The following is an 11,232-nucleotide window of genomic DNA, read 5'->3' as shown; positions in this document are numbered from 1 at the left end:
TTGATATTGATTTAGACAGAAGAGGACATTAATGATTATAGCCATAGGCATGATGTGTTAAGGGTAAGAAATGTTGTCTTGGACTTATCATTAACAGGAAGGCTTGCAGCTGGCGAAGTATATTTGGTAGAGTACTTTATTCTCATGCATGAAGCCTTGGGTTTTATCTCTAAAACTGTATCAAGTAGAGCATGCTGGTACCTCTCTTTAATACTAGCTGTTCTGGAAAATGAAAGCAGGAGGATCAGTGGATCATAGTCATATTGAGCTATTAAGTGAGATAAAGGACAGTCTGAACTATATGGAATATATCTCGAAAGCAAGTAAGGATTATAATACTATATAATACCAACACACAAACAAAAGCCAGCTTATATCACGAGACTGTGACTCTCTCAGTTTTATTTAAGCCTCCCCTTACATAATCCAATAGCTCTACCATTGATCTCTATCCACAGTTTACCAGTGGACCTCATGGCTGCACATGTCTAGGGTGTAATTTATTTTTTTCCATTTTTTATTAGGTATTTAGCTCATTTACATTTCCAATGTTATACCAAAGTACCCCATACCCACCCACCCCCACTCCCCTACCCACCTACTCCCCCTTTTTAGCCCTGGCGTTCCCCTGTACTGGGGCATATAAAGTGTACAAGTCCAATAGGCCTCTCTTTGCAGTGATGGCCGACTAGACCATCTTTTGATACATATGCAGCTTGAGACAGGAGCTCCGTGTTACTGCTTAGTTCATATTGTTGTTACACCTATAGGGTTGCAATTCCCTTAGTTCGTGGGATGCTTTCTCTAGTTCCTCCATTGGGGGCCCTGTGATCCATTCAATAGCTGACTGTGAGCATCCAGTTCTGTGATTGCTAGGCGCTGACATAGTCTCACAAGACACAGCTATATCTGGGTCCTTTCAGCAAAATCTTGCTAGTGTATGCCATAGCGTCAGCATTTGGAAGCTGATCAGGGGATGGTTCTCTGGATATGGCATACACTAGATGGTCCATCCTTTCGTCACACTTCCAAATTTTGTCTCTGTAACTCCTTCCATGGGTGTTTCATTTCATATTCTGAGAAGGGGCAAAGTGTCCACACTTTGGTCTTCGTTCTCTTGAGTTTAATGTTTTTAGCAAATTATATCTTGTATCGGGTATCCTAAGGTTCTGGGCTAATATCCAATTATCACTGAGTACATATTGTGAGAGATTCTTTGTGTTTGGGTTACCTCACTCAGGATGATGCCCTCAAGGTCCATCCATTTGGTTAGGAATTTCATAAATTCATGCTTTTTAATAGCTGAGTAGTACTCCATTGTGTAAATGTACCACATTTCCTGTATCCATTCCTCTGTTGAGGGGCATCTGGGTTCTTTCCAGCTTCTGGCTATTATAAATAAGGCTGCTATGAACATAGTGGAGCATGTGTCCTTCTTACCGGTTGGGGCATCTTCTGGATATATGCCCAGAAGAGGTATTGCTGAATCTTCTGGTAGTACTATGTCCAATTTTCTAAGGAACCGCCAGACTGATTTCCAGAGTGGTTGTACAAGCTTACAATCCCACCAACAACGGAGGAGTGTTCCTCTTTCTCAACATCTGCGCCAGCATCTGCTGTCACCTGAATTTTTGATCTTAGCTATTCTGACTTGTGTGAGGTGGAAGCTCAGGGATGTTTTGATTTGCATTTCCCTGATGATTAAGATTTTAAACATTTTTTCAGGTGCTTCTCTGCCATTCGGTATTCCTCGGGTGAGAAATCATTGTTCTGTTCTGAGCCCCATTTTTAAATGAGGTTATTTGATTTTATAGGGTGTAATTTATTTGAGTAGTGGCTCTGAGTCACCTAATTTGTGGAAGACTAGCAGATTTCATACTTTGGTTATGAGGCACCTCTTTTAAGTACATTCAACTCAAACTTCCTTTAAACTGATAGATAAAGCAAAGTACTTTTCCCTATTATTTAAATGTGTGTGTGTGTGTGTGTGTGTGTGTGTGTGTGTGTGTGTGTGTGTGTGTGTGTATGTGTTCGTACGTACATATGTATGTAAGGAAATGCACATGCCCACAGTTGCCAGAGGCCTCCTGAACCTCAAGGTAAAGGTGACTGTGAGCTAACCAATGTGAGTCCTGTGTAAGAGCAATACTCACTCCTCATTACTGACCACTCTAAACTCAAAGTGCTTTTATTCCCTGGCAACATAATCATGCCCCTAAAAATAACTCTTAAATTATTTTTGTTTGGGGAAATTCTTTTTATACTTTCTGGTACTGATAGACCTTGTACTTCTGATATTGCTCATGATTCAGTATCCAAAGTAGAGGATTCATAAAGATAAACTACTGGTTCCAGTAATTTCATATTTTCAGACAGGATGTCATATAGCCTAGGCTGGCCCCAACTTAGAATGTAACCAAGGATAGCTTCGAACTTCTAATCCTTCCAATACTAACTTGTTCCATGCAAACCATTCTATTTTTGAAAGCACCCATAGAGTAAATATTATTTTTTGTCAAATTTCTATTTATAAAAGGTCAATTCAACTAAAGACTATGTCATTTATATTCGACCTCTTTTGTAATCTTGTAAAGAATTCTTTGACAAACTATATAAATCTGTTCCTGCGACAGTTAGGACCTCTATTCTATATCATGAAAGAAATATCTGTGCAGAGGGGTTTTACTTCACCAAAGTGGACAAATATAAATTTTATTAACTATCTTTTCAGAGTTATTTATTATCAGCTATCTTTGTCTGGGCATCTCTAAGGGATAAAGTTTGATGTCTTGCTTTATCTATATATTATTCAGTAATTATGTTAGGGATATTATATACTTATTATAACTGACATACATTGTTCTGATAAATTAGAATAGAGCCTGGATAGCTATCTCAATATATTTCAAAAGCCCAAGTACACATATTTCAGGGATTCATATCTAGGGGCTAAACAAATTAAGTACAGGACTGAAAAATATTATTTCTGATAATTAAATCAATGGAAAACATATTCTCACAAAAATATACTTACATATTTTTACTATATTTGTTTGTAATCGTTGATAGCTAAAAGCAGGTGTTTTATCTGGGAAATGACCAAAGCACTGGTGTGTCTAGTGCATAGATTATTTCTCAGCAAATAAAAAACAATGAGAACTCCCACCTTATCCTCTCTTTCTCCATTTATTGTTCTCCCTCTGATACACAGACGCAAAATTTTCAATTAATAGGAACTCCTCTGTAAGTATCAGGAAAGTGCTACACACTACAAAACAAGCATTGGGAAATTTCCAGGACAATACTCTCATTTTAATTTTGTAGGAAAAAAAAAACTCCCTTAGATACCTTAAAGAGGCAGAGACTCACCCCTTCTAAACATAGGTAGAATAATAGGTGACTGTTGATAAATATTCTGGAGCAAAGCAGCAAGTGAGAAATAGGAAGAGAAGGAAGAGGAGAAAGGAGAGAGAAAGAGAGAGAAAGAGAGAGAGAGAGAGAGAGAGAGAGAGAGAGAGAATGTACTCAAAAGAAAGAAACCTTTAAAAGCCAGTGTTCATTAAGAATTTATTTATTTATTTATTTATTTATTTATTTATTTATCTTTTTTGATTTATTTAATCTTTTCTTCATACTCCAGGTGTTATACCCCTCTAGGTCCCCCCTCTGATTGTTCCACATTCCATACCACCGCCCACCAATTCCACAAAATTGTCTTCAACCCCCACCTCACCAGAACTACCCAAGAGACTGTCTGTGGCCTCCAGTCTCTTGAGGGTTTGGTGCATCTTCTCTGACTAAACCTAGACCTGGCAGTCCTCTGCTGTATGTGTGTTTGGGGCATCATGTCAGCTTGTATATTTTGCCTGATTGGTGGCTCAGTGTCAGAGAGGTCTTGGAGATCCAGGTTAAATGAGACTGCTTGTCCTCATACAGGGTTGCCCTCCTCCTCAGCTTCTTCCAGCTTTTCCCTCATTGAACCAGAGGGATCAGCAACTTCTGTCCATTGGTTTTGTGTAAATATCTGCACCTGACTCTTCCAGTTGCTTTTTGGGTCATTCGGGTACAGTCATAATAGGCCCCCTTTTGTGAGCACTTCATAGCCTCAGTAGTAGTGTAAGACCTTGGGGCCTTTCCCCAAGCTGGGCCCCACCTTGATCCATTCACTGGACCTCATTTCTATCAGGCTCTTCTCTGTTTTTGTTCTTGAAGTTCTTTTTGACAGGAATAGTTCTGGGTCAGAGCTTTTGACGTGGGATGGAAACCCCATCACTCACTTCATGCCTTCCTTATCTTTCTACTGGATGTGGATTCTACAAGTTCCTGCTTCCCATCTACAAGTTCCTACTCCCCACTGTAGGGCATTTCATCTAAGATACCTCCATTTGAGTCCTGAGAGTCTCTCACCTCCCAGGGCTCTGGTACATTCTGGGAGGTCCCCAACGCCATACTTCCATAGGTTGCCTGTTTTCATTCTTTCTGCTGTACCTCAGGGCTTCAGTTTTTTTTTTTTTCTAACCAATACCTGATCATGTTCTTCTCTAGTACTCCTGGTCCCCATCCCCACTTGAGACCCTCCCACCACCCCCACTCGCTCTGTGATTTCTTTTTCTCCCTTCCAAGTGGGATTGAGGTGTCCTCACTTGGGACTTGTGGCTTGATAACTTTTTTAAGTTTTGCGGAATGAATACAGGGTGTTCTGCACTTTTTTGGTTAATATCCACTTATTAATGAGGATATACCATGCATGTCCTTTTGGTTCTGAGTTGCCTTACTCAGAATGATATTTCCAAGTTACATCCATTTGCCTGAAAAACTCAGGATGTCTTCGTTTCTTAATAGCTGAGTAGTATTTCATTGTGTAAATGAGCCACATTTTCTGTATCCATTCTTCTGTTTTGGGACATCTGGGTTATTTGCAGCTTCTAGCTATAATAAACAAGGCTGTTATGAACATAGAAAAACATGTGCCTTGGGGCATGGTGGGACATCTTTTTGGTATATGCCCAAGAGTGGTACATCTGGGTCTTCAGGTAGACCTATTTCCAATGTTCTGAGGAATCTCCACACTGAATTCCAGAGAAGTTGTACCTGCTTCCGTCCCACCAGCAGTGGAGGAGTGTTCCTTTTTCTCCACATTTTCACGAACATGTGCTGTCATCTGAGGTTTTGATCTTAGCCAATTTGATTGGTGTAAAGTACAATCTCAGGGTTGTTTTGATTTGAATTAACCTGAGCACTAAGGACTTTAAACATATCTTTAAGTGTTCCTTAGCCATTTTAGACTCTTCTGTCTTGAAATCTCTATTTAGATATATACCCCATATTTGATTGGTTTATTTCGTTTCTTGAGTTCTTTATATATTTTGGATATTAGCCCTTTATCAGATGTGAGGTTAGTTGAGATTTTTTTCTCCAGTCTGTAGGTTGATGATTAGTACCATTGCCTATATGGTTTGCTTACAGAAGCTTTCCAGTTTCATGAGGTCACATTTATGAATTGATGATCTTAGAGCATGAGCCATGGGAGTAGTTTTTAGGACATTTCCCTCTCTGTGTCAATGAGTTTATCTTCTATTAGATTCAGTGGATCTTATTTTATGTTGATAATCTTGATCAACTTGAAAATGAGCTTTGTGCAAGGTGATAAGTACGGATTTATTTTTATTTTTCAACATACAGACTGCAAATTAGAACAGCACCATTTATTGAAAATCCTTTCTTTTTTCCATCATATATATATATATATATATATATATATATATATATATATATATATATATATATATATATATATAACTTCTTTCCAAATATCAAGTGTCTATAAATGTGTGGTTTTCTTTCTGGTTCTTCAGTTCTAGTCCACTGATCCATCTGTCAGTCTCTGTATCAATACCATGTAGGTTTTTTTTTTTTATCACTACTGCTCTATACTAGAGTTTGAGGTCCAGGATTGCTCTGAGCCAGGATAGCAGTGGAGTCACAGAGTAGGACCCTGGCAATGGCTTTAAAATCGAAATGTCTCAGGGCTTTCTAGCTCTCAAATTGTACTGAAATGCTGATGATAACTTCTAAAAAGTACTTGGTTTTTCTGAGGGTAGGCTGGCTTAGGTGATTAACACCTGTAGCCTAACAGAGGAGGATTAAGCAATGCAGCCTTTTTTCTAGCTCAGCAGGAATTGCTGGGCTCTAACTTTGAGCCAACAAGCCAGGTGTCACTGGAAGAGAAGGAATTTAGAGAAGTGATTATAGAAGTTATTACTAAGTTATAAAAATATTTTTATGAAATTTATATAAGGGCAAAGCAGAAAGATCCTAAGTGCGGAAAGGGAAAAATTCTTCTAAGTGAGTAAAAGGAAAAAAAAAAATAGTCTAAGTGGAGAAAGGCAAAAAAAAAAAATTTTTTTTCTCTCTCGATTTTCCTTGTCTCTTTGTCCTCAGCACTTATAAATATTTCAGAATACATGACCTCATGTTACAAAGTTCATCAACTGTCTCAGATCAACAGGTTCACTGAAGTTATCAAACCATAATTATGATATTAGTGAAGTTTTGTATAGGTAAACCCAATCAATATTTTATCTTTTACCCTAGAACCTATAATAAATCATTAGTTCCCTTCTGATGACCTTTGGTTAATTGTTATACAACCTCTTGGAATGTGCTCTGAATAGGAGAAAGCCTAGTTACTATCTAATAGCAATTAGCCAGTGACACTAGGAAAACTGGCAGTTCTCATTGCAGTTTTGACTATCAGAAAAAGGACCTAATAGCCCTTTTAGTTTGGGGAGAATTTTATTGAGTATTTTGCATTGATATGCATAAAAGAAGTTGGTCAGAAGTTGCCTTAATCTGGAATCAATTCACCAATAAAAACAAATAGACTAACAGACTGGCTATATAAACAATACACAACATTTTGCTGCATAAAAGAAACCCACCTCGCCCTTCCGCTCGACTCGAGACTCGAGCCCCGGGATACCTTGCCAGCAGAGTCTTGCCCAACACCCACAAGGGCCCACACGGGACTCCCCACGGGACCCTAAGACCTCTGGTGAGTGGAACACAGCGCCTGCTCCAATCCAATCGCACGGAACTTGAGACTGCGGTACATAGGGAAGTAGGCTACCCGGGCTTGATCTGGGGCACAAACCCCTTTCACTCCACTCGAGCCCCGGGCTACCTTGCCAGCTGAGTCGCCTGACACCCGCAAGGGCCCACACAGGATTCCACACGTGATCCTAAGACCTCTAGTGAATGGAACATAACTTCTGCCAGGAGTCTGGTTCGAACACCAGATATCTGGGTACCTGCCTTGCAAGAAGAGAGCTTGCCTGCAGAGAATACTCTGCCCACTGAAACTAAGGAGAGTGCTACCCTCCAGGTCTGCTCATAGAGGCTAACAGAGTCACCTGAAGAACAAGCTCTTAACAGTGACAACTAAAACAGCTAGCTTCAGAGATTACCAGATGGCGAAAGGCAAACGTAAGAATCCTACTAACAGAAATCAAGACCACTCACCATCATCAGAACGCAGCACTCCCACCCCACCTAGTCCTGGGCACCCCAACACAACCGAAAATCTAGACCCAGATTTAAAAACATTTCTCATGATGATGATAGAGGACATCAAGAAGGACTTTCATAAGTCACTTAAAGAATTACAGGAGAGCACTGCTAAAGAGTTACAGGCCCTTAAAGAAAACCAGGAAAACACAGCCAAACAGGTAGAAATCATTAAAGAAAAACAGGAAAACACATCCAAACAGGTGATGGAAATGAACAAAACCATACTAGAACTAAAAGGGGAAGTAGACACAATAAAGAAAACCCAAAGCGAGGCAACGCTGGAGATAGAAACCCTAGGAAAGAGATCTGGAACCATAGAGGCGAGCATCAGCAACAGAATACAAGAAATGGAAGAGAGAATCTCAGGTGCAGAAGATTCCATAGAGAACATCGACACAACAGTCAAAGAAAATACAAAATGCAAAAGGATCCTAACTCAAAACATCCAGGTAATCCAGGACACAATGAGAAGACCAAACCTACGGATAATAGGAATTGATGAGAATGAAGATTTTCAACGTAAAGGGCCAGCTAATATCTTCAACAAAATAATAGAAGAAAACTTCCCAAACATAAAAAAAGAGATGCCCATGATCATACAAGAAGCCTACAGAACTCCAAATAGACTGGACCAGAAAAGAAATTCCTCCCGACACATAATAATCAGAACAACAAATGCACTAAATAAAGATAGAATATTAAAAGCAGTAAGGGAGAAAGGTCAAGTAACATATAAAGGAAGGCCTATCAGAATTACACCAGACTTTTCACCAGAGACTATGAAAGCCAGAAGAGCCTGGACAGATGTTATACAGACACTAAGAGAACACAAATGCTAGCCCAGGCTACTATACCCGGCCAAACTCTCAATTACCATAGATGGAGAAACCAAAGTATTCCACGACAAAACCAAATTCACACAATATCTTTCCACGAATCCAGCCCTTCAAAGGATAATAACAGAAAAGAAGCAATACAAGGACGGAAATCACGCCCTAGAACAACCAAGAAAGTAATCATTCAACAAACCAAAAAGAAGACAGCCACAAGAACAGAATGCCAACTCTAACAACAAAAATAAAAGGGAGCAACAATTACTTTTCCTTAATATCTCTTAATATCAATGGACTCAATTCCCCAATAAAAAGACATAGACTAACAGACTGGCTACACAAACAGGACCCAACATTCTGCTGCTTACAGGAAACCCATCTCAGGGAAAAAGACAGACACTACCTCAGAGTGAAAGGCTGGAAAACAAATTTCCAAGCAAATGGACTGAAGAAACAAGCTGGAGTAGCCATTTTAATATCGGATAAAGTCGACTTCCAACCCAAAGTTATCAAAAAAGACAAGGAGGGACACTTCATACTCATCAAAGGTAAAATCCTCCAAGAGGAACTCTCAATTCTGAATATCTACGCACCAAATGCAAGGGCAGCCACATTCATTAGAGACACTTTAGTAAAGCTCAAAGCATACATTGCACCTCACACAATAATAGTGGGAGACTTCAACACACCACTTTCTTCAAAGGACAGATCGTGGAAACAGAAACTAAACAGGGACACAGTGAAACTAACAGAAGTTATGAAACAAATGGACCTGACAGATATCTACAGAACATTTTATCCTAAAACAAAAGGATATACCTTCTTCTCAGCACCTCAAGGGACCTTCTCCAAAATTGACCATATAATTGGTCACAAAACAGGCCTCAATAGATACAAAAATATTGAAATTGTCCCATGTATCCTATCAGACCACCATGGCCTAAGACTGATCTTCAATAACAATATAAATAATGGAAAGCCAACATTCACGTGGAAACTGAATAACACTCTTCTCAATGATACCTTGGTCAAGGAAGGAATAAAGAAAGAAATTAAAGACTTTTTAGAGTTTAATGAAAATGAAGCCACAACGTACCAAAACCTATGGGACACAATGAAAGCATTTCTAAGAGGGAAACTCATAGCTCTGAGTGCCTCCATGAAGAAACGGGAGAGAGCACATACTAGCAGCTTGACAACACATCTAAAAGCTCTAGAAAAAAAGGAAGCAAATTCACCCAAGAGGAGTAGACGGCAGGAAATAATCAAACTCAGGGGTGAAATCAACCAAGTGGAAACAAGAAGAACTATTCAAAGAATTAACCAAACGAGGAGTTGGTTCTTTGAGAAAATCAACAAGATAGATAAACACTTAGCTAGACTTACTAAAGGGCACAGGGACAAAATCCTAATTAACAAAATCAGAACTGAAAAGGGAGACATAACAACAGATCCTGAAGAAATCCAAAACACCATCAGATCCTTCTACAAAAGGCTATACTCAACAAAACTGGAAAACCTGGACGAAATGGACAAATTTCTGGACAGATACCAGGTACCAAAGTTGAATCAGGATCAAGTTGACCATCTAAACAGTCCCATATCACCTAAAGAAATAGAAGCAGTTATTAATAGTCTCCCAACCAAAAAAAGCCCAGGAACAGATGGGTTTAGTGCAGAGTTCTATCAGACCTTCAAAGAAGATCTAATTCCAATTCTGCACAAAATATTTCAAAAAATAGAAGTAGAAGTTACTCTACCCAACTCATTTTATGAAGCCACTATTACTCTGATACCTAAACCACAGAAAGATCCAACAAAGATAGAGAACTTCAGACCAATTTCTCTTATGAATATCGATGCAAAAATCCTCAATAAAATTCTCGCTAACTGAATCCAAGAACACATTAAAGCAATCATCCATCCTGACCAAGTAGGTTTTATTCCAGGGATGCAGGGATGGTTTAATATACGAAAATCCATCAATGTAATACATTATATAAACAAACTCAAAGACAAAAACCACATGATCATCTCATTAGATGCAGAAAAAGCATTTGACAAGATCCAACACCCATTCATGATAAAAGTTCTGGAAAGACCAGGAATTCAAGGCCCATACCTAAACATGATAAAAGCAATCTACAGCAAACCAGTAGCCAACATAAAAGTAAATGGAAAGAAGCTGGAAGCAATCCCACTAAAATCAGGGACTAGACAAGGCTGTCCACTTTCTCCCTACCTTTTCAACATAGTACTTGAAGTATTAGCCAGAGCAATTCGACAACAAAAGGAGATCAAGGGGATACAAATTGGAAAAGAGAAAGTCAAAATATCACTTTTTGCAGATGATATGATAGTATATATAAGTGACCCTAAAAATTCTACCAGAGAACTCCTAAACCTGATAAACAGCTTCGGTGAAGTAGCTGGATATAAAATAAACTCAAACAAGTCAATGGCCTTTCTCTATACAAAGAATAAACAGGCTGAGAAAGAAATTAGGGAAACAACACCCTTCTCAATAGTCACAAATAATATAAAATATCTTGGCGTGACTCTAACTAAGGAAGTGAAAGATCTGTATGATAAAAACTTCAAATCTCTGAAGAAAGAAATTAAGGAAGATCTCAGAAGATGGAAAGATCTCCCATGCTCATGGATTGGCAGGATCAACATTGTAAAAATGGCTATCATGCCAAAAGCAATCTACAGATTCAATGTAATCCCCATCAAAATTCCAACTCAATTCTTCAACGAATTGGAAGGAGCAATTTGCAAATTTGTCTGGAATAACAAAAAACCTAGGATAGCAAAAAGTCTTCTCAAG

The sequence above is a fragment of the Mus musculus genome, chromosome Y (genome assembly GCF_000001635.26).
Source record: "Mus musculus strain C57BL/6J chromosome Y, GRCm38.p6 C57BL/6J".
NCBI classification, from domain to species: domain Eukaryota; kingdom Metazoa; phylum Chordata; class Mammalia; order Rodentia; family Muridae; genus Mus; species Mus musculus.
Note: the sequence above shows the minus strand (reverse complement) of the source record.